This window comes from Peromyscus leucopus, chromosome 23, assembly GCF_004664715.2.
Source record: "Peromyscus leucopus breed LL Stock chromosome 23, UCI_PerLeu_2.1, whole genome shotgun sequence".
Taxonomy (NCBI): Eukaryota; Metazoa; Chordata; class Mammalia; order Rodentia; family Cricetidae; genus Peromyscus; species Peromyscus leucopus.
This window is the reverse complement of record NC_051082.1, coordinates 2,609,522-2,631,623: the sequence shown is the minus strand read 5'-3', so window position 1 is coordinate 2,631,623 and position 22,102 is coordinate 2,609,522. Positions and strand designations below refer to the sequence as shown.

Here is a 22,102-nt window from a genome sequence, read left to right as displayed (position 1 = left end):
GGTGTGAGCCAAGATTTACCCACCCCAGAGAGGACATGAAGCAGTGAGCACCGTGGAGACCGCCTGCTGCTCTGGGGACAACCCTGAGCCCATGTTCCCTCTGAAGGGAGGCAGAGGTTAACTTCAGGGCGGTGCCTGCGCCTGGGAAGGACTGCAGCACAACCATGCATCCATGCTCAGCTGTGTGTGGCTCTTTGCTTCCCCGGGACAACGGGCCGAGCATGGGTGCAGGTGCTCCCAGAGAGCTTTGTTCCCCTCACGGCCTTGCCACTCACTCCCTGGCTGGCTCGCCCCAGGTAAGCCGTTTGCTCTCTCGGAGTCTTCCAGACTTTGTGTGTCTAGCAGAGATGATGCCAGCAGTTTCTCTGAGAGCTGGAGGAGGGAACGGTGCCCTACAAGGGTGTGGACGTAAACTGGAGTTCACTGCTTCTGAAGGGGACGGTGGGACCTGGAATTAGCCGCAGGGACCTGACAGGCGCAGTCCTCTGGCCATCCCTTTAGGGTTGAAGAAACAATACACTCTTCTGTTTCTTCTTTCTTAGACACATCGCCATGGTCAGAGTCCCCCTGGATTCATGGGTTGCTTCCTTGAAGCCACAGTGTCTCATGTGAAGGGGTGGGCACCAGGTCCAGATTAGGGTGGGTGCCTGTTTTATTCTCCAGGGCATCTTTTGAAGTCTGATGGTGCCTCTCCTCCTGTTGTCCTGACAGCCAGCCCCCAACAATGGTTGGCTGGGGTCACTTTAATGAAAGGTAGGCCAGGGGGTATGGGCTAGTGTCTTGGGGAGTGGGTCTACTCAGGGACCCTTACGGCTCAAGGTAGCTGCATCTGTAAACCTCTCCTGTAAGTCAGGATCTTTGGCGAGCAGTGGTGATGTTGGTTGTGTTCACTCACCGTCTCTACTTAGGCAATGAGCTGCGGGTCAGAGCTACCAAAGTGGGGAGGTCGGCTGGATCCCACCTCTCGCTGCCAGGCTGTCCGGGAATTCCACAGAGCCATGCTGGCTAGAGGGCAGGGAGTAGAGTATGCCGCACTACGTTTGGTTTTCAGCAAATGAACAAAGGGAGGTCAAAGGTTCAAGTGCATCCGCAGGAGGACTAGATGAAGAAGGACACCATGATGGAGGACCAGGGGCAGAAGACATCCGGCCAGCCCAGACTGGCTTGGGGGGCTGCTGGACATGGGGTCTATCCCCTCCTTACACTCTCGGTTTACCTCTCACCTAGAGTCTATTCTTGCTAACCACAATCTCTTTCATCCAGAGCCCACAGCATCCCCTAACGGTGTGCACTGTTGCCCTCCACCCTGTCCGCTTGTGAAGACGCTGGCAACAGGACCACTGACACCCTGATTTTTGAAAGAACTAAGATGGGTGGGGGCAGGAGAAGTAAGGCAGCAGTAGGCAGGTGCCTCGAGTCTTCCCCAGATGGGTATTGGAGACTGGGCTGGGAGAGGACTCAAGAACACGGTTTGAGAAAGACAGTTGACAGTTTCATCTTCAGCATGGTCAACCTGTCTGGATTTGGAGTCACCTGGGAGACACACACACACCCCGCCCTGTGAGTGCCTGTGAGGATGCTTCCAGAGAGGTTTGACCCGGGAGGGAAGACCCACCCTGGGTGTAGGCTGCTGCATCTCATGGGCCGGATTCTGGGGACTGAATAAGAAGGAGAAAGAGAGTTGGGCGGTGGCCGTCACCCCTCTTTGCTTCCTGACGGCGGCGGCAGATGAAGTGTGACCCAGTCGCCTCACACTCCTGAAGCCGCGCCCTCTCGAGACACCGTGCTGGACTGCACCCTCAGACCAGGAGCCGAAACAAACCCTCCTTCCTTAGGTTGGTCTGTCAGGTCATTGACTACAGCAACAAGGCGGACAGGGGTTGCTTGGGAGCCTCAGAGAAGAAAGAGGCCGCCCGTGTGCACCCTCCCTGTTCACTGCCAACCTTTCGGCTTATACCACGGCAGGTCAGGAGGGGAAGCCAAGGTCAGGTGCTCTGCTCTAGGAATCATGACCAAGCACATTTGATTTGCTAATTGGCCCATGTGAGCGCTTCGTCCCCGGCAGGGGGGTGTCCAAGGCCACGCTGGTGCCATCGGTGATCCTGTGTTGACCTCCAGCTCTGGCACGTCGGAGGCGAGCTTGCGGGTCTGCTGAAGGGCAGGCTGGGGGCTCTCAGGGAGAGATGTGCATGACGATGGCCTGGAATCGCGAGTTCGAATCTCTCGTGGGTCCCTCACGGAGGCTGTGCGCAGCCACCCTCACCTCTCACGACCTCTGGATGTGAGCGATGACGCTCAATAGATACCCAAATGTAAAAAATGAAAGGTGAGGGCCAGTCAGGGAGACAGCTCAGAGGGCCACTGGCTGCTAAGCCTGACCCCAGCTGGATTCCATTCCCCGGATCTACCAGGTGGGAGAAGAGATCACACTCTGTTGTCCTCGGAGCCCCACAGGCACACTGTGTGAGCTGTGCCCACCCAACCCTACCAAAGGAAGTTTTAAAAGATTTAAAAAGAAAACGAAAGGTGAGCTAGCTTAATCAGGAGAATGGCTTGCCCCTCCCCCACCCTACAGTGCCATCTTGCGCTGGGTGCCCCTCCCCTGTTTAGCGCCTCCCCAGACTGGAAAGGGATAGAGACCCAGTTCGAGGAGACACTCACGCACATCTGGTCACATCTGGTCAAGGGCATGGTCAGAGCTGGAATTTAAGCTGAGGACCAGTGCCGGTTCTCGAAGTCGGTGGAATGTTCTAGAACGACAGTTGCTCATCTGGAAGGGGCCTTAGAATTGCCTAGTGGTCCCATTTCATAAGTTTTGGTTCAGTGGCACTACAGTGGGGCCTAGGAGGTGACAGTCACATCATGGTCTCAAGGGTGTGGATGGCGCTGGCCGGGGGAGCATCACGGAACCAAAAAGCTCCTGGCGACCCTTTAGGACCCCTGTGGAGATCATAATCTGTGCCAAGGAGTGCAGGCCAAGCAGATGCCAAAACTATAGACGTCTGCCACAGATTCGGGTTCGAATCTTGCCGGCCGCCCTTACCATGGCTCTGCTTGGTAGTTCCCCGGGGAGCCACGCCCCAGCCCCGCGGGCTAAGGTCCCCTTCTGGGATCCAAGGCTGGGCTTCTCTTGCTTCAGCACCAGGTCCGTGGCGGCGCCTCCGACCGACGGTGGTGTGCGCCTCTCCACTGGCCAGCGTTGCTATGGCAGCGCTGCAGGCAGGGCTGCTGAGGCTGAGGCGCGCAGTAGCCCCTTTGTGAAGCGGAGGTGGGGAGGTGGGAGCGGGGTGGGGGAGATGCACACCCCACGTCTCGCTGCCCCGAGCCCCGGACCGCAAGCTGGGTGTTTGTCGGGGGCGTCCCCACCCCCATCCCCGAGGCCGGGTGCGGCACCGCTCTCTCTCTGCCCGCCAGCCGCTCGCTCCTGCATTAAAATTTCATGGGCGCTGCAGTAAATGCGAAGACGACGCCGGCTGCGCTGGGGGGCCGTAGGGAGGGAGGCTGCGGACCAGTGCGGGGAGGAGTTTACGAGGGGAGGCGCTTGCAGGGGCTCCCCCAGTTCTGTTGAGAGCCGGGCACAAAGAGCCCTCTGCACTCCAGCCGCAGGAGCGAGGAGCCGAGGTAAGCCGGGGTCGCCATTCTCACTCCCCGCCGGGCGCACCTGATTCCTAGGAGGGCGGCGGGGGTCTCACAGTCCCAGGGCAGTGGTGGCCCGCGCCGGTGGGTGACGCGACCCCCAACCCGCAATGGCCCGATGTGAGGCTTCAGTGGATGGGTCGTGGGGATGGAGACGCGGAGGGTGCTCGGGGAGGGGGGGGTGTCTCGCAGTTATGGTCTGAGGGGGAACAAAGACCCTTCCCTTCCCCCAGAGCTAGGTGCACATGGGCGTGGGGACCCAGTACACACCAACCCACAGGTTAGCAGGTAACTGCCCAGGCTGAGGACTGCGCCCAGGAGGTCTCAGCATGGAGGGTGGGTTAGCGGATGGTGTCCCTGGCTCTCCTTCCCTCACACCCAGCCCTTACCCTTCCTCCACTCCTGGGACTCATCCCAGACCTGGGGCGTCCAGTGCAGCTTCAAACCGAATGCATCTCCGCACCCTCATTGCGACATCGCTCTCGATGGTGACTACACATCCTCGGGGAGGCACCGCTTTGGCACCACAGCCCCGCCAGGTGGTAAGAACCCATTTTAGAGATGAGGAAAAGGAAGTCCAGACAGAGAGGGGCAGCAGCCTGTCCAAGGTCACACAGTCAGTGATTTTTTGAGTCCAGACACGACGGACTCTGAAGCTCATGTGGTATCTCCAAAACGGTCTGGAGCAACCCCAAGAGCTTGGTTCCCCAACCCTCCCAGGCTCTGAGACGTTCTCTGCAGAGGCTGGGGATTTGAGAGGGAAAGGTCTAGACCTCCCTCATCCCCGGCACGAGGGAGATTATTTCTTGGACAGAGGGATTCCGGGGAGCCCGGCCTCCCCACTCTCATCCCAGGCTCCCAGCGCAGACCGCCAGCCGCCTGGGATTGCTGGCGCGCACACCCCACTGCGGAGCGGAGTCGCGCCAGGAAAACGCCCCCACCTGCTGGAGGGAGGGGCGCGGGGAGCGAGCGCAGAGCGAGAACTTGCTGGAAGCAGGTTTGTTTTTCTCTCTGCGCTGAGCTGGGCGCAACCTCGCTGTCTCCCCAGAGCGCTCTTCCCAGGAGAGCCTCGGGCAGGGATGAGTAACCCCACTCCGCGGACAGGGGCCCACACTCCGGGGGCTCCCCGCAAGTGAACCGGTGTCCCGCCACGTGGCCCCACGCTGCGTCAGCACATCTGGGGCGGGGCTGCGCATCTGGAGGTGCTCAGTATTGTCTCCTGCTCCCAGAGGGGGATCCCCTGGGACCTCCCCAATCCAGTAGCAGTCGCGGCAAACAGGTTCCTGGGGCCGCTCCATCTGCTCCCTGCTTTGGGAAGACACTGAACTCACCCCACCCCGAGTTTGGTTGATTTCCCATCGAAAGAATTCTGTTAGCAACCTTATCTCCTGCCCGCCCTACACATCGTGTCCTTTTATGTCCATTGCGGTTGAGCATGGCTCTGAAGTCCGCCCTATGCTGACCTTGCAGAAAATGACCCCCCCCCCAATAAGGGCGCGCTCGCGCTCGGAGGGGGAGGGGGCGCATCTGACATCTTCAGGGCCCCCAAAAAAGTACCCTGAATCCTTCCCAGCAGGGTGAAGGCAACCTCTTTTTACCTTGTATAAAAAAATGAGTGTTAGCCAGGCATGGTCCTTGCAGTCTCAGAGCTTGGTGGCCTGAGGCAGGAGGATGCCAAGTTGGAGAACAGCCTAGGCTACAAAGCGAGTTTGAGCCAGTCAGGGTTAGTAAGATCCTGTGTAAGAAAGAAAAAGGAAGGTGGGGGAGGGAGGGGGGAGAGAGAGAGAGACAGACAGACAGAGAGGATGGGATGAAAGAAAAAAAAAAAAAAAAAAAAAAAAAAAGGGAGCCTGGCGGTGGTGGCCACGCCTTTAATCCCAGCACTCGGGAGACAGAGCCAGGCGGATCTCTGTGAGTTTGAGGCCAGCCTGGGCTACCAAGTGAGTTCCAGAAAAGGCACCAAGCTACACAGAGAAACCCTGTCTCGAAAAACAAAACAACAAAACAAAACAAACAAACAAAAAAAAAAAAAAAAAAAAAAAGAAGGAAGAGAGGAGGGAGGGAGGGAGGGAGGGAGGGAAAGACCATGTAAAAGTCCGGCTGACAGCTCACCCCTGCCATCTCAACACTTGGGAGGCTGAGGCAGGAGGATCACTTTTTTCTTCTTTTTTTTCCTGAGACAGGGTCCCACTCTGCTGACCAGGATGGCTTGGAGCTCACAGAGGTCCATCTGCTTCTGCCTCCCAAGAGCTGGGATTAAAGGCGTGCGTCTGCACCTCCATACCTGGGTAAGGAACATACATTTAAGCTAACCTGGGTTACATCACGACACCCTGCCTCAATTTATTATTTTTTAATTTATAATTTGGGCACATTTTTTTTTTCTTGAAATCTACCTTCCTAGATTTAAGAAAACTAACAGTAATTGTTAAGTGTCGGAAAAGACAAACCATAAGAGAAAATTTCATTTTCACTGAAACTCGCCTCACGAAGTGACGGGAATTGCTGTGGAGTCCGGGCTTCCGGAGAAGCCTGCCTGGCTCTCAGACGCTCTCCTTTCTTCTAACCCTCCCCGGGTCGGTCGTCTTCTTGTAGTACATGGCTTTCCCCGAGCCCAGTTCACACCACCCTCAAGTTTACTCATCGGAGTCGTCAAGGAGAGAGAGAAAGGGCTGAGAGCGAGGTCTGTGTGTGAATCCTCCCCACCCATGTCCCAGTCAGGAAGGAGTTTCCCAGCCTCGGTCTCTTCAGCTGTCGTGTGGGGTCCTATTCTTGGGTGTGTGGGGCTGTTGGCTGTGAACCAGTGTCAGGCGCCCAGACTGAGGACAGACTCCGTTACGCACCTGCTGGCCCAGCTCACTCCTGCGGCACCTGTATGGGGCCGTGCCGCCCTTCAGGGTGACCTTCTGCTGTTGCACAGTACACTTCAGGGCACTGGGCCTTTTGTGCAGGTTCAATGGGCCAGTGAATAGCTTGAGGCTCAGCCCTCTGTTCCCAGGGGAACCCCCCCCCCCCCCCCCCCCCCCCCGCTTTTGAGGCCTGGCTCACATGTCAATCTGCGAAACAATAGTCAAGATGTCTGGAGGCACCGGCAGGCTGAGGGTGACATCTGTCTCTCATCCCTTTCTGTGTTGATGAGCTCAGATGAGGCAGGTGTCCCCTCTCCCTCTGGGGGCCAGGTGGCCCCTCTGGAGGAGCCAGAGGGAAGGAGGGTCTTGGCCATTGTGTCCCTCTGAGTAGGAGGCAAATGAAAAGGAACCCTAGCCACCCTGGCACTGGCCACTCTGCTGATAAGCTGCTTAGCGCTGGGATGTGGCATGTGTTTGCGACCTCAGCACTTGGGGGAGGGTGGAGGCAGGAGGATGAGGAGTTCACAGTTATCTTTGGATACATAGCAAAGTCAGGCCAGCCTGGGCTACATAGGATCCCCCACCCCCACCCCCCGCTGCCCAAATAATGATCTTGCGCTTAGATATTGGGTGTGTGTGTGTGAGAAAAAAGAGGCTCAGAGAGTTAGAGTGACCTGTTAAAGGTTGCACAGCAATTTAGTTTGGAGCCAAATTTCAAACCTGGATCTAGCATGTGTGTGACTGATGTCCCTGAAAAGGGGGACATTAGACATTCAGATGTCTGTGGGTCTCTCATTCATCCCGTCTGTGTTCAGAGCCCAGGAGGTCGCGCTACCTCCGGAGGTGGGAGCAGCTCCAGTAGAACATCTCCAGGTCCGTCACTTTTCGCTCCCCCTGCTCCCCCCCCCTCTGGCTCCAGGCACTCCCTTTTGTGCTCTGTCCTCTGCTCAAGTCACCGCCTGCAGATCCCTGGAAGGCTCCACTCAGTCTTACATTCCCAGGGTCTGCGGCAGCTCAGGGCACCAGAGCCTCCACAGCAGTTTGGGTCAGCGGCTCTCCTCTGCCTCTGAAATGCGAGCAGCAGGAAGAACAAGGGAGAGAACAGCACTGGGACCTCGGCTGCAGCCCTCGGCCTGCAGTCCTGGCAGCTCTTCACTGTTACAGGAACCGTGTGCATTGCTTGGGCGGCATGAGTGTGCGGTGTCGTCGTCATGGTCCAGTGCCACACCACCAAGAAGGTGGTGGCGGGAGGACTGGTGGCCAGTCCTATCGCCTCCCGTGATAGCCATAGTGACATTGCTCTCACCCTCATTCTGTGGACAGGGAGACTGAGAAAGGAAGACCTCAAGTTGGAGGGGAGAGTGGGTTCCAGGCCAGCCTGGGCTACATGAGACAGGCAGGCAGGCAGGCAGACAGACAGGCAGACAGACAGACAGACAGACACACACACACACACACACACACACACACACACAGAGGAGAGGAGAGACACAAATCCGAAGCACCAAGTAATGATGGATTTGCTCTGGGTTCTGTGGTTCTTGCATGGAAGTTTTGGTGTACCATCCATGCTCTTCCCCTCTCTCTGAGGGTTGTGGTGGTGTGGCCAGCGCTGGTATGGCTCTCCAGTGTGTCCAGCGTATACCCACTCTTCATTCCTGTCTGTCTGTCTGTCGTCTCTGTGTATGATAGCTGTGAGGCCTGTCTGTTCACATGCACATGGCTGCCGGGTCTCGGTGGCACCTGGGGATGAAGCAAGTTTTCATCTGCGTGGATGCAGGTGGCAGAGGCCAAAAGCTGCATCCACTTGGCTCTGTCTTGACGCTCACGGGGACTGAGCCTTCCGAACCTCAAGGTAGGAGAGACCTATGTCTTCTGGGTACTAGTCCTTTGTCAAACCTTCCATGGGGGCTCCTCATCTTGGCTTTTGGTGTGTGAGGGGCAGAGCCACGAGCCAGGTCCACAGTCCACACAACCTTTGACTATGAACTTCTCAACTGCAATTCTTCTGTAATGCATGAATATCTTTTGTAGAAAATAATGCCATAGAGGTGCAATTAGCTTGTTTTTTTTTTTTTTTTTTTTTTTTTTTTTTTTTTTTTTTTTTTTTTTTTTAAATTGGTGTACAAAATAATGGGTCTGGGGCAGGCAGAGTGCTTAGCTACCATTCATGAAAACCCTGGATTTGAGCCCCGGCACAGCATGAACCAGATGTGGTAGCACAGGCCTATAATTGCAGCACTTGGGAAGTGGACATAGGAAGATCAGAAGTTCAGAGTTAACTCTGGCTGCACAGTGAGTTTGGAGCCAGCCTGGGCTATTTGAGAGTCTGAGAAATCAAAAACAGGGGCTGGAGAGATGGCTTAGGGGTTCAGAGCACTGGCCACTCTGGCTGAGTGCCCAGGTTTGGTCTGCAGCACCCAAATAGTGGTTCACAGCTGTGTGTAACTCCAGTTTCAGGGCATCTGACCCCCCCTCTTCCAACCTTCTCAGAAAGTGCACACATGTGGTGCACAGACGTGCATTCGGGCAAAACACTCAAACACAAAATTTTTAGGAAGCTAAACATAAAAAACAAAAGAAATAAAAAGCAAAAGAAACCCCTGTGTGTCCCTTGCCCACACGTCTGCTCCTAGGCTCAGCCTTCAGAGGGCCGGTGGCTGTGACCCCCTTGCACATCAAGTTTTGTGCTGCTAAGTACCCCCCCCCCCAAATACCACCCCCTTCCTCTTTTGTACAGCTTTATCACAGTGCAGCACTTTCTGTTTCAGGGATGCACCCCAGAGATTGTTTTTTTTTTTTTTGAGACAGGGTTTCTCTGTGTATCCCTAGCTGTCCTGGAATTCATTCTATAGACCAGGCTGGCCTCAAACTCACAGAGATCCACCTGCCTCTGCCTCCCAAGTATTGAGATTAAAGGTGTGCGCCACCACCACCCAGCCTGCCCAGAGATCTTGATCACAGTTACCAAGTCCTGCAGCTGTGATTAGTGACATCATCACACGTCCATTGGCCTAGTCAGATCCCCGAAACCTGGGAACCCATTTCCATTCTATACCGGGCCATGGTGAGCAATAACCTATGTTCCGTCATCCCCATTTCCCTTCTATGGGCATTTTGTATAAATTTGGCTACCTCCACTGCCCATCTTCTTAGTTTTTATTTTTAATTTTGAGAGAGAGAGAGAGAGAGAGAGAGAGAGAGAGAGAGAGAGAGAGAGAGAGAGAGAGAGAGAGACTCATTATTCAGCCCAGGCTGGCTTTGAACTCATGACCCTCCTGTCTCAGCCTCTCAAATGCTGGGATTCCAGGAGGGTGCTACCACATACAGCTTGAACCTGTCTTTTCTTAGCAGGGCCTGTGTGGTTTGTCCAGGGTGTGTCAATATCCAGCTCCCTTTTACTGCCCAGTGGGTGCCACTATGTGGTGTTACATCTCATCTGTTCATTAGGGTTTTAATTTGACCTAACAGGTGTGCCCCCACCAGGGTTGTATGATGCCTGAGTATAAAAACAGCCTATGTTTCTGCATTTATTCTCAAGGCTGAGGGGCCATGCTCTGTATTTCTGAATGTAAGTCACTGACTGGTAATAATCCTGGCTAAGCTTCCTGAATAAGAGCTCAGAGTCACACATTGTGGATGTGGGGTTGGAGAGCCATAGCCTCGTCCTGTTTTTTCTCTGGCTTCCAAACCTATGGCTTCCTTTCTATGCTATGAGACCCAGTCACTCTGACTGACCCAGGAGCTGGGGTTCCCTGGAAGACTCCACTGTCCCCACAATGACCGGGATTCTGGGTCTGCACCCTGTGACAGGGTCGCTGTGGGCTTATTTGCAGAGTTCCTGCTGGTTCCCAGGTCGCAGAAGAGAGTAGGGGATTGGGAAGGGCCACAGCCACCCTGCGAAGCAGCCTTGCAGATAAGTATCCCTTCACCAGCCCCCTCTGCACCAGCCTGCTTTCTGCTGGTGCACCTGTGAAGGGGGGTTGGCGCTGGAACCCCCAAGAGGGAGGGTGGATGTCCTGTGTATGACTCTGGCTCTTGAGGGTGGCATTTGTAAACTTGGACAGGCTCCTTGGTCTTGCAGACACACGGAGACCTTCTGCAGGGTTTCCCACGGGACACACTGTCTCCACTCAGCTCCAGGCTCCCGAGACAGCCGGCTCTAAGAGCGTGCTACGAGGTGCCTCCCCTTCCCTGACTCAGGCTCTGGGGGACAGATGTAGTATAATTGACAGGAAAGAGCAAATCTGAGTGCTGGGTTGAGATTCGGGGCATCGCCTCCATCCTGGTGACTTACAGGTGGCCTGGCTGAGCCCTGTACCTCCCGCCCTCTGGCTCCAGACATGTTCTCTCTGCTGTGGGAGTCACGAAAGGGTGGGGACTGAGATGAGAAGAGCTGCTTTCTTTTCCAAGCCACTGCCTTGAATGGCCCTTGTGTGACAGGTCAGGATGTGTCCCTGGGTCCAGACAGAGGCATAGGCTTCCAGTGACCTCAGCAGTACTGAGGTCAGAGCTCCAGACCCCTACTCTGCCAGGACTTCCCTCTCGGCTGTCCCTAAGCTGCCCAGCTTGCTCTGAGTTTTCCTGGGTCACGAAGGAAACCACCATGTGCCCATGTTTGTGAAGGATGCTCTGGGTAGCAGGGAAGGAGGAGGAGGCAGGGTGGCTTTTGGGCCAAAGCAGGGCTTGGGTGTGGTCCTCTCCTGTGCCGGGGTTGGCTCTTCTGTCTTCCAGAGTCATCCTGTGATGTCTGTGTGTGGGAGGAGCTAGGAGCTAGGCCTGCGATGATGATGTCAGGTAAGAGTGAGAGGCACCGCTTCCTTTTAGGAGGGTGGGTGGTCCTCTCTCTCACATCCCATGGCCAGATCCTTTCTGCCTCTGAGGAGGCCTGGGAGCCAGAAGCAGAAAGGCTTGCTGTGTATGGCCTCAGTGGGGAGGAGGGGAATGATCTGAACCCCACAGGCTCTGGGCGGGGGTTGGGGGCATCATCATCTCACCTCATACATATGAACCTGACCCTCTTTAAGGAGATGCTGGGTGTCCAGAGGTGAATGACAGAGACATGGTGCTACCCTCTGAGGTCTTCAAGTAAGAAAACGCATCACCACAGCTCAGCGAGGGGGTGAGCTCTCTGTCCTGTGGAGTGTACGTGTCCGTCTGTGGTGGGGTGTACATAGGGTTTCATCTCAGACCACTGGGAACTCTGGGGTCTCTCTCCTCCTGCACTTGGCCGCTTCTCAGCCCCTGGCCTTCGGGAGTCACTCTGGGCCACCTGCCGTTGGCTTTCTGCTGATCCTTTGAGTGAACCCCACCTTCCTCTCTGAGTTTATTGTAGAAGATTTGTGTCCCAAGCTTTCTGTTCTGGCGCATGTGTGTGTTGGGAGCACAGGTCCCAGATTGGGGTATCTGGGGTGCCTCACCGTCTTTCATTGTGTCTCCCTCAGATAGTTCTGCGTGTCTCCAGACCTTGGTCTGCTTTGGAGCCCTGGGGATCTCCTGGATTCTGACCTCATGGAACTGGGGAACAACCTGTCTCCCTGAAGATCCTGTCCTTGCCAGTGCCAGAGATGGAGCCCCCTGGAGAAGAGCCACACCTTGAAGATAACACTGCTTAGCATCCACCCTGTTTTTGATGGACAGATGCAGGATGGCAGAGGCTGCAGTGTAGAGTCCTGGGGCATTGGAGGCCCCTCCTGATCCCTTGTGGACTGGAATCCTCCTCCAGTGTCTGGAGGAGGGGTGGGGCCCCACCTGAGCCCCTTCCTAAGGACCTGTGGGTAGGGCAGGGACTCCATGGGCATGGAGGAGGAGGAGCTGCTGGGGAGGAGCCCGATGTCTGTCTTTTGTCTGTTTTTCTTCTTTCGGTCTGTGTGCTGCTTGAGTGATGTTTCTGTCTGGGGCTTCCTGGGTGAGGCTTAGCTCCTGGTTGGTTGTGGTGGACAGCCAATCCTGGCCTGGGAGGAGCCTGGCTAGCCTTTGTGCAGTCCAGCACAGCAGGGGACCCTGGGAAGAGAAAGGGGGAGTCCCGAGATGAGGAGACCCAGTCGGGAGGCTTACTGGCAGACTCACAGCTCCAACTTCCTCAGTCACTAGAGAGTGGGCTGCCCCAGTCCGCAGGGGCTGTGGACAGAGCCTTTGCCTGGGACACGGGGCTGCTCAGCCAGCACCCCCATTCGTGTTGAGTATCTGTGGAGGGGCTGGGACTGGCAGACATCTGCACCCCTGCTCTGGGTGAAGTGCCCCAGGATGACCCCCCCCCCCGCCCCGTCCATTGTCCGCTTTTGGTCACAGTCCCTCCTAGAGGAGATGGTTTTTCAGTGTGTGGCCTTCTTTGGTACAGCCTAGAAAGCCCTTTCCCTGGCGCAGGAAGGGTTGTGTATTTATCAGCTCAGACTGTGGGACTCAGCACCAGAGACTCACGCCCCCCCCCCCCTTCACCTCCCCTGGGCTTGAGGCCAGCAGATCAAGATCAAGGCGCCAGAAGTAGCTTTATGTTGCGTGGCTTTTCTCTGCATCCAGAGTGAGTGGGCTCCAGGGATTTGTCCCACAAGGGCACAGTCTTGTCATCCAGGCTTATGACCTCATCGGGGCGTAGGTACACCCTTGATGGTCTTGTCTCTTCCATACCTTCCCATAGCGGCTGGGGAGTTCAGCCTGTGCGTGCCTCTTGGGGGACACAATTGGACTCTTTAACGGGGTGGTCCCACAAACATGAACAGCTAGAGCTATCTGTCCTCCAGAATTGCCCACGCAGGGAGGAGCAGATGAATGTAAAATGGGTACAGAGTTGCAGGTGCTGCGCCAGGGAACTCGGGAACATGGTGGCTGCAGCCCGTGCAGCGCCAGCTCAGGCCCTGGGGCACCCTCTGCTGTCCAAGTCACCTTGATTTCTACTTTGTCGTGTGGGCCGTCTGCTCTTCTGGGGGCCCCCGGCAGCTTTCACAGGGCTCCTGTGCCTGGCTCAGTCCTGGGCTCTTAGTCCACGTGGAAATTTAGGGAGGTTAGGGTGAGCGTGCATCTAGGTAGGGTGCTTACTGATCCAGGGGCGTTCCTGGCTGGGCCACCCTTGCCTGCCTTCCTGACAAGCCGGGGGCTGCGGCCGCCATTGGCCTCTGTGGTAGCTTGTCATGTTTTCCGGAAGAGAAGGAGTCATGTTTCCTGCTGCCAATATGGAGTCCACTCTGGCTCTTGGCTGGGAGCCAGTTTGGGAACCTGGTGCAGTCCAGCCATCCTTCAGACACTTGGGATTTCCTAGCCAGCAGGGAGGGAAACATTACCTAGGAAGAAGTACACAACGGGCAGTCAGCAGAGGCCCCGGAGTGCGTGCGAGGGAGAACCCAGTTCTGGCTTTCCGGAGGGGCTTCCTAGTCAGGCTGACCCAGCCGGGGCCTTGGGGGATGAGAAAGGTACAGTGTAACTGAGTGCTTTGGGGAGGAAATTAAAGCAAAAAGCAGGACGTTTTCAGAGCCCCGACAATGCTAGTGAGCATACTTCAGACACTCAGGGAGGGATAGAAGGAGGAAGTGTTTCCCTGTCTTCGCTGGCTGCGGAATTATTTTCTTACCGAACACTGTCTAGAATGCTAGGGGACACAGGTTGGTCCTTAGGAGTGCCAGGAGTGATAGGTGGTACAGCCAGGCCATCCCGGGGAAGGAAGGGGAATGGGGGTGGGGTGGAGGTGGGGAGGAGTCTAAGCTTCATGTGAGGACTCAGGCTGGTTCCTTGCAGTGTTTGTGGAGGAAGGCAGGCCAGGCCAGCGGTGGGAGCAGTGAGAAGAGAAGCCTGGGAGTTGGCGATAGAAGAGGTGCCCATTTTCAAGCATGGCAGCTCTGGGGTGGGTGGGTTAGATGTTTGGTGGAGAGATGCGGGTGTGTGGGCGTGTGGGTGTGCATGCGTGTGCGTGCGTGTGTGTGCGCGTGCGTGTGTGTGTGTGTGTGTGTGTGTGTGTGTGTGTGCGCGCGCGTACGTGTGTTGGTGTGTGTGTGTGAGAAGATCCTTCTGGGAAGGGGCTGGCCACAGTCAGGCAGGGGGTTTGCACTGAGAACAAGCAGGACACATCTTCAGCAGTGCTGGAGTGTTTGTGGGGCCTCTGAGATCCACAACAGAGAAACGGAAGCTCTGGGCTTCCACCAGGGGTCATTTGAGGTCAGGCTCGATTCCCTGGGAGGGGGTTGAGGGGTGCAGAGGCAGACCCCCCTGCCGTGGTCAGGCCCTCATGCCCAGGCTGGTGGGGACAGGACTGTGGTAGGTGGTGGTGGTGGGAAATGAAAGGGGAGGGCTGCATGGTGTGATTAACCTACTAACCAACCCAGGGCTCGGCCAGGACGCTGCGGCACGCGACGAGATGCCTGGCCTTCTGTCAGATGACTAATCCACTAACCTGGCCCGAGCATGTCCTACTAACCCTGCGGCAGCCCAAACCCCACTAACTCCGCAGCCCAGGGGCCTTCCCAGAGGCCGGGGCGGACGAGGCTCCGGAAGGCCCTGCCTGGGGCCTGGGATCTATGTGCAGACCCATCCTGCAGGGCAAGGGCGTGCTGAGAGACTTACCAACTCTGCCACCACTAGAGACTGTGTGCCAGTCACCCGCCCCTCTCTCTCCGAGCTGCGCCCCCCCCCCCCCCCATGGTGGGACGGGATCCATTCTACTCCCCTCGATGCCTGTGGTGAGGCAACCAAGGCTTTGCTGCGCTGCAGGGACCTCAAAATGGAAAAAGACTGGGTGAGGGCAGGCTGCAGGGACCTCGGTGATTCCGTCCATCCCCTGATCGCGGGTGCTCTGCACACAGACCCTTCTGCCTGGGGCAGACATGTGCTTTGAACCCTTAACCGTCTCTTCCTGTTCTCCCCCCCCCTCCCCCCGCCAGCTTTCTCTCCCATAGGCAAGCTCTTTTGATTACTAATTGTCTAACCCCGGGGCACCCCACCCGCACCCTGCCGCCCCTTAACTAACAACGGCCCGCTGCCTTCTTCTCTCCTAGTGGCTCCTGTGTGTGTTCGCTGAGGTCTGCTGGTGCTGTGCGCTGACCTACTAACCCGGCCCTACTAACCGGTTTCTCTAACTAATCCAGCCCTGCCGAGCTCTGGGCCTCCCGGGGGCTGGTCCCTCCTTCTGGCAAACAGATGTCCCCCCAGGCTGACCAGGCCAGGCCTGAGGCAGGGGACAGCCATGTTAGTGATGCCCAGAGGAGGAGGAGGAGGAGGCTGTCCTGTAGCTGTGGGACTCTGGACTCCGAGCATGACCTCTCTCCTTTGTGCACGGGTCTGGTTGCCACCAGGAGTGGATGGGACCAGGGGATCTTGTGGGAGCCAGTGTGGGGCCCGGGGGTCTAGAGTGGGCAATTCTGGGCCTTAATTAGCCTAGGCCCTCTGTCATTTAGGCCAGGGAGGAAGGGGTAGGGATCCCAGGGGCTGGCCATCTTGGACAGGAGCTCAAGGGTGTGTGTGCTTGAACCCGAAGCCAGCAGAGTCCCATGCCCTACTTGGAAGCTGTATGTGAGCTTCCTGAGTAGGAAGTATGTGAAGGGGCCTTTCCCTGGAAAACCGCAGCACAGAGTCAGGCATTCCCCAAGCGAAGGCCGAGGAAACGGCACCTGGACCCTGTGAGGAGAGATGGCCAATGACCAGGGAGAGGGGTCTTCGCACAGGCAGTTAGCTGGAGCGGCCCTTCCCACGGAGAGGAGGTGGAAATCTCAATCTGGAAGTAGATGCGGGACCATTTTCACACAGGAAGAAGGTGTGAGGACATTTTCCCTCAGGAAGTGTTTAGAAAGATTCGGCGGCCTCACGCTTAGAAAGGACAGACGGCCAGATGGGGAAGTGTCTCTACAGGCCGTTGGGGCCTTACTGAAAGGGGGAATAGGTGCTGGGACGTGAAACCTAGGGTCTCAAAGGCCACTGGGGGGAGCCATACCAGCTGTTTATATTTTGTCCGCTGGATGCCCATGCCTCGGCCCCAGCCAGCCTCCCCCAGAGCCCGCCAGCTGCTAAGCCAGGGCCACACCTGGGGGTGATTTCATGCCTCACCTCCAGTAGGCTCCAGGCCTCTCTGGGCTAATCTCCAGCTTCTCTGCACTAACTCTAGCTTTTACCCAGCTAACCCCTGCCTCTCCACGGCTGCCCAGGGGCTGGCCACTAACAGCCAGCCCTGCCCATTGGGGGGGGGGCGGGGCGCAGGCGGGAAGGGGAGGGTCCAGGTTCCTGGCCTGGCTTTGGCCGGCTCCCTTGAACTACCCCTTCCTCTGGACTAACCCGTGCCTTTCTGGTCTGTTCCTTCCGGCAGAAATGAATGGCTGTGGCTTTCTCTCTAACAGGTCTCATCTTCCTCTCACTGTCACCACTAGTGGCTGGGATGGCGGCATGGCCGGGAAGGGGCTGACACAGGTTCTGAGCTTGGTTGATATGGGGAGAGCTTCTCTGAGCATCTTGGTGGGGTCCGAGGTACAGTCGTCCGGCTATTGCAGGTGTGGCCACCGGCCCAGTCCCATAATCTTAGGATCTGCAGTGGCTCTTAACTCCTGGAGACTGCCGCCTCAGTCCTCCCAAGCAGAGGCAGCGGCATACGAGAACCTCAGACAGCTGCCTGTCTGGTTTCTTGAAAGGATTTGTTATTTATGGAATCACTGGACACAAGGCCAGGGCCTGCTTTGAGTCCTTGTTTGAGTGACTGACAGGTTTTGTCCCTATAACATCAAGATCCAGATAGAAAAAAACCCAGAAGGCTGTATATTCTCCAGCCACTCACACCCTAGAGTGAAATAGCCCAACCTCTCCTTCTGATGCCTCTACTGTGGCCCCTTTACACAGGGTAGGTGCATGGAGGGAAAAGGGGTGTGGCTGGCAAGGAGTGGGGGGCCTCTTAAGTCAAGGGGAAGCCCTTGGGGAGCAGAGACAGAACGCCATGAGAGCCCAGGGGACCCCTGTGGAGCAGGGGGTGACCCCAGGTTGAGGTGGGCGAGTGAGTCTTGTTTCTCTGAGTTGGTCTGGAGGTCAGAGCCTGGAATAGTGGAGGGCTCAGCGACATTGGTGGACCTGTGGGTGGCCCCAGGGACAGGTTGCCTGGGTCAGTGGGTGCTGTGCGAACCGCTTTCCCACGGGCTTAGGGCTGACTGTGTTGAGCCACCAGGGAGTCTGCAGGAGGCCCTTGGGGGCCTGAGCTGCAGGGGAAATGGAGGAGATGCCCCTTAGGGAGGTGGGTGGGTTGGCACCCCAGAAGGTCTGGGACGCAGCCGCTGCCACCCTCTCATGGGTGCCGCGCTTCATTTTACCCACACTGCCCAGGGACTCCCGCAGCAGAGACTGCCCTGCGGAGGCCCTAGCAGCGCCAGGCTCTGCTCCAGATGCTGAGACTGGACCGCAGCCTTCTCGTCGAAGGCATGACAGGGTCCTGATACGGACGCTAGCTGGTCCTCAGTGGCTGCAATTCTGTGCGGTGTGGGGGATCCAGGGCAGAGTGGGGGATCAGGAGAGCTAGGGTGAGGCAGGCAGGGGGAGGGCTCTCAGAAGAAGGGTCACATCAGCTAGACCTTGGTAAGCAGGGCATGGCTGGGTACAAGCCCCTGGCAACTCAAGATGAGAGAGGGGGCCAAACAGATCCTGGGGAGTGAATTGAGGGGCTCAGGATGTGGCCAGTGCCTGGCCTTGCTGCCCGCAATCATGGGCTTCATCCCCTGGGATACCAGATGTGGTCTGCACCTGTAATACCAGCACTAGGGTGTTAGAGACAGATCTGCAGAGGCCGCTGGCCTGCCGGCTTCACTCATCACGTGGTCTGAGCGGGTGGCAGGGCTGGAGTTTCAGGCTTCCTCGTTCACCTCAGCCCAGCAAAGAGGAGCTTGCCATGCCTGCCGGCCATGTTCTAGGCAGCGCCCGAGCTTCTGGTCACTAGGAAGACCCTTAGTCCAACTGGAGAGGAGCAGGGTTCATAGTGCTCGCCCTCAGCCCTCACGGGGGTTTGTGGGAGATACCTGGGAAGCAAGGGACAGAGGTAACAGTAAGGAACTCAAAATTTAACAGAGGTCCTCATGATGTATGTCTCCTCCAGGAGATCTGGAGGTAGGTGGTGGTGATGGTGATTGTGTGTGTGTATGTGTGTGTGTGTGTGTGTGTGTGTGTTTGTGTGTGCGTGCATGAGGGGTGAGGGAGAAAAGAGAGGGTATAATTAGAGGAAGCTGAGCAACGGAAGGTACATTCATTTGTCCCTGGGCTGCTCTTGCACCCTCCCACCTGCCCCAATTCCATTGAATTTTAGGCTTGTTTGGAGCAGGACCCTGTGGGCGGCAGATGGGCCTCCTGTCTGAAGGTGTCAGTATCTCTTCACAGCCTGCCTGGAGGGAGGAGCCACTGAGGGTCCTGGCCCAGGGTGGGGCTTTAGTGAGGACAGCCTGGGGGTGCTCAGGTTGGGAGCCCTGTTCCAGACACTCAGGGTCCCCCAAGAGCCTCTCTGGAATCTGTCCAGGGGCCTGTTGTTTCATAACCAGCTCAGCAAAGATGTCTGTTCCCTGTTGTTCCTGCCAGGGGATGCTGCGTGTGGGTCCTGAAAGCCCGATGTTGACTAAAGACTAGCTCTTTCCATGGGTTCAGCCACAGTTACTGGGGCTTCTGATTTTTATGCTTGTAGCTGCTTCTGTGTAAGTCATCATTTTGATAATAAAACCGGCACACACTGGAACGTGACTGGTTTATGAGGTGGAGGGATGTGTTGTCCCTGGGGAAGGGACATCAGTGGGGCTTCTAAGAGGGCAGGGGAGTGGAGTTGCCGAGTTAGCAGAACGAAAGCACTCATTTTATTTGATTGAAACATTTGGAGCCGGGTGTGGTGGCACATTCCTTTAATCCCAGCACTCGGGAGGCAGAGGCAGGTGGATCTCTGTGAGTTTGAGGTCAGCCTGGTCTACAGAGTGAGTAGCCAAGTCTATTACACAGAGAGACCTTGTCTCAAAAACCCCAAACCAAACCAAACCAAAAACCAACCAACCAAACAAACGAACAAAAAAACAAACCCCCCAAAAACAAACAAACAAACAACAAAACCGACCAAACAAATCTGTCTGGGTAACCCGGCTCAGCAGGCGGAAGGGCCATGCAAGCCTGGTGGCAAGTTTGATTACTAAAATCCACAGCAGGAGGAGAAAATGGTTCCTGAAAGGTTGTCCTCTGAACTCTGCACATGTGCATCCCGGGGTGCTGTCCCCCGCTCCCCACCTCTCTCAGGATATAAAATAGAACCGTGAGGACCCGATTTCGGATCTCAGCACCCACATGAAGAAGCTGGCTATGTTGTGTGCCTGTCATCTCAGCACACAGACTGCTGGAGCTCACTGGCCAGCCAGCATGGACTAGTCGGTGAGCTTCAGCCGGTGAGAAGCTCTGTCTCAGAACATGAGACGGGGGCGTGACATCTGAGGTTGAATGTGTGTGTGCACCCTACCCATGTGCACACCCCAAACACTGCCCTCCCACAGACACACACACAGACACACACCTCAAACACCACACACACACACACACACACACACACACACACACACACACACACACACTTGTGTTTTGGAGATAGTCTCACCAGAGTGGCTTCAAACCAGACTTCCTGCCTCAGGTTCTGCAGTGGCCGATTACAAGTGAGCGCTCTACCACAACCAGAGTGTTTGTGCGGTTGACTGTGAAGTACACACATGAATTTGAGCATCACCATTTTAAATGGAGAACTTTGTGGTATTAAATGTGCTGCCTTCACCACTATTGGTAATTGGTAATTTTCTCTTTCTTTCTTTCTTTCTTTCCTTCTTTCTTTCTTTCTTTCTTTCTTTCTTTCTTTCTTTCTTTCTTTCTTTCTTTCTTTCTTTCTTTCTCTCTCTCTCTCTCTCTCTCTCTCTCTCTCTCTCTCTCTCTTTTCCTTTCCTTTCTTTCTTTATAGCTCCTTTTGTGTCCAGAATGGGGCTTTCCAGAGATTCATCTCTCTCTCTCTCTCTCTCTCTCTCTCTCTCTCTCTCTCTCTCTCTCTCTCTCTCTCCCCCTGTAATCTTGTGACATGTATCCTCCTTCATGGAAGAGAAAAAAGGTGCTCAGTGTATGGCTGTGAAGGATGAGGAATATCACACACACACTACTGTTTCTCTTGGCAGCACCAGTGACAGACATTACTAGTTGATCACCTATCTCTCTTTGGGAACTTAGATGTCTCTTTAGGTTCTTTTTCAGAACAATGTTCTAGGCAACTAGAGTGAGTCTTCTTGTGTGTTTTTTTGTTTTTGTTTTTGTTTTTTTTTAGAACTTTGGAATCAGAGTTTGGATGGATTCTCCTGAGGAACCAGTATGAATCTGGGCATGGCCAGTTCTGTGCTGTGCCTGGAGGAGAGTTGACTCTCTCTGAGCTGCCATTTGCTTTGTGCGATGGGGACCACACTCTCACCCAGTATGGGTGATGTGAAGGTCTCCCAGGCTTCTTGCTGAGCTGAGCGGAGCTCCTAATGTGACCCACCAGGTGGCAGAGTGGACGGAACAGGAAGCAGGTCTTCCTGGAAGAGGCTGAGAGGAAGCAGCTGCCACAGATCCCAGCATTTAGGGTGGTTCCTTCAAGATGCATCATGAGGTCCTGGGGAGACAGGGAATGTGTGGACGTTGAGGTAGGGCTAGGGGGCACCAGAAGAGGTCTAGCTTGCACTGAGATCCGAGGGCTGATCCATGCAGCGGTGCTGGAGGCCTGATTAGGAGTGCTGGGGTTCTCAGGGTTGGGGATGCAGAGGGTCAGGGAGCGTGGCACACACTTGGTGAGCAGAGAGAAGGGAGGGAGGCCAGTGGTTTTGGGGAACAACATCTACAGTGTTGGCAGAGCCTGAAGCACCACAGCCAGATGCACACATGGGCGTATGATCATCTACACGGCACTCCCAGCACCTCCTGGAACTTCCTCGGCCCAGAACGTGGGTCCCATGTGTGGTTCTAATCTGCCACGAACCTGCCAGGTGATCCCAGGAGCCTTCTCCTGTCTCCATCCCTGGGCTTCTGGGGCTTCTGCTAAGGTGTATGTCCCTTGAGGGAATCTCTGAAGCCTCGTGCTCTCGATTTTCCCAGAGACACCTGGATAGACCGTGGCTGCTTCTGCTCCATTCGTGACTCTCCACGGGCATCTCACCGCCTCTCTCTGTCCACGCAGGAGCTGTGCACTGAGTGCTTCTGTGACCCAGGCACTGACCTGTAGTGGGCAGCCATTCCAGCTTTGGTCTGGACGTTCCAACCCCCATTGAGGCTTCGGTAGCTGTCACATCTACAAGGCGGGGCCAAGAGAGGACCCTGAAGCCCCGAGACTGGGATGTGCTGCCTTCTCTTGGTTCCTGGACCCTGGACGCTAAGAGGTAGACCGAGCAGAGTCCTCCAGAGAACACTGCCAGACTGTGCTACGTCTTCCCCAGACCCTGTAGTCTATCCCTTCACTTGGGAGTTACCCCACAAAATCAACCTCCCTTTTAACTACGTGGAGTGGCCTTAATAATTTCACCAATACTGACCGACTGCTGGGGTCTCAAGGTGACCTTTCTGTGACCCTCCAGCACCTGCTTGTTTTCTCCAGAGGCCTTTCTTTGCCGGACTAAGGCCCTCTTCCACTTGGCACACAAGGC

At 55.9% G+C, this 22,102-nt stretch overlaps 1 long non-coding RNA gene across 4 annotated transcripts; it reads left to right on the top strand.

The window, feature by feature from the left end:
• Positions 1-3,276: 3,276 nt before the first annotated feature.
• Positions 3,277-13,956, top strand: LOC114688043. Of its 4 annotated transcripts, none has more exons than XR_005089882.1 (8): positions 3,277-3,621; positions 3,870-3,916; positions 4,055-4,178; positions 5,820-5,924; positions 8,178-8,340; positions 10,322-11,282; positions 11,513-11,607; positions 11,930-13,956. It is a non-coding gene; the product is annotated as an uncharacterized LOC114688043 (long non-coding RNA). The 4 variants fall into 4 exon arrangements; XR_005089881.1 differs by having other exon boundaries at positions 3,870-3,924; XR_003733749.2 differs by lacking the exon at positions 3,870-3,916 and having other exon boundaries at positions 3,278-3,621.
• Positions 13,957-22,102: the final 8,146 nt, after the last annotated feature.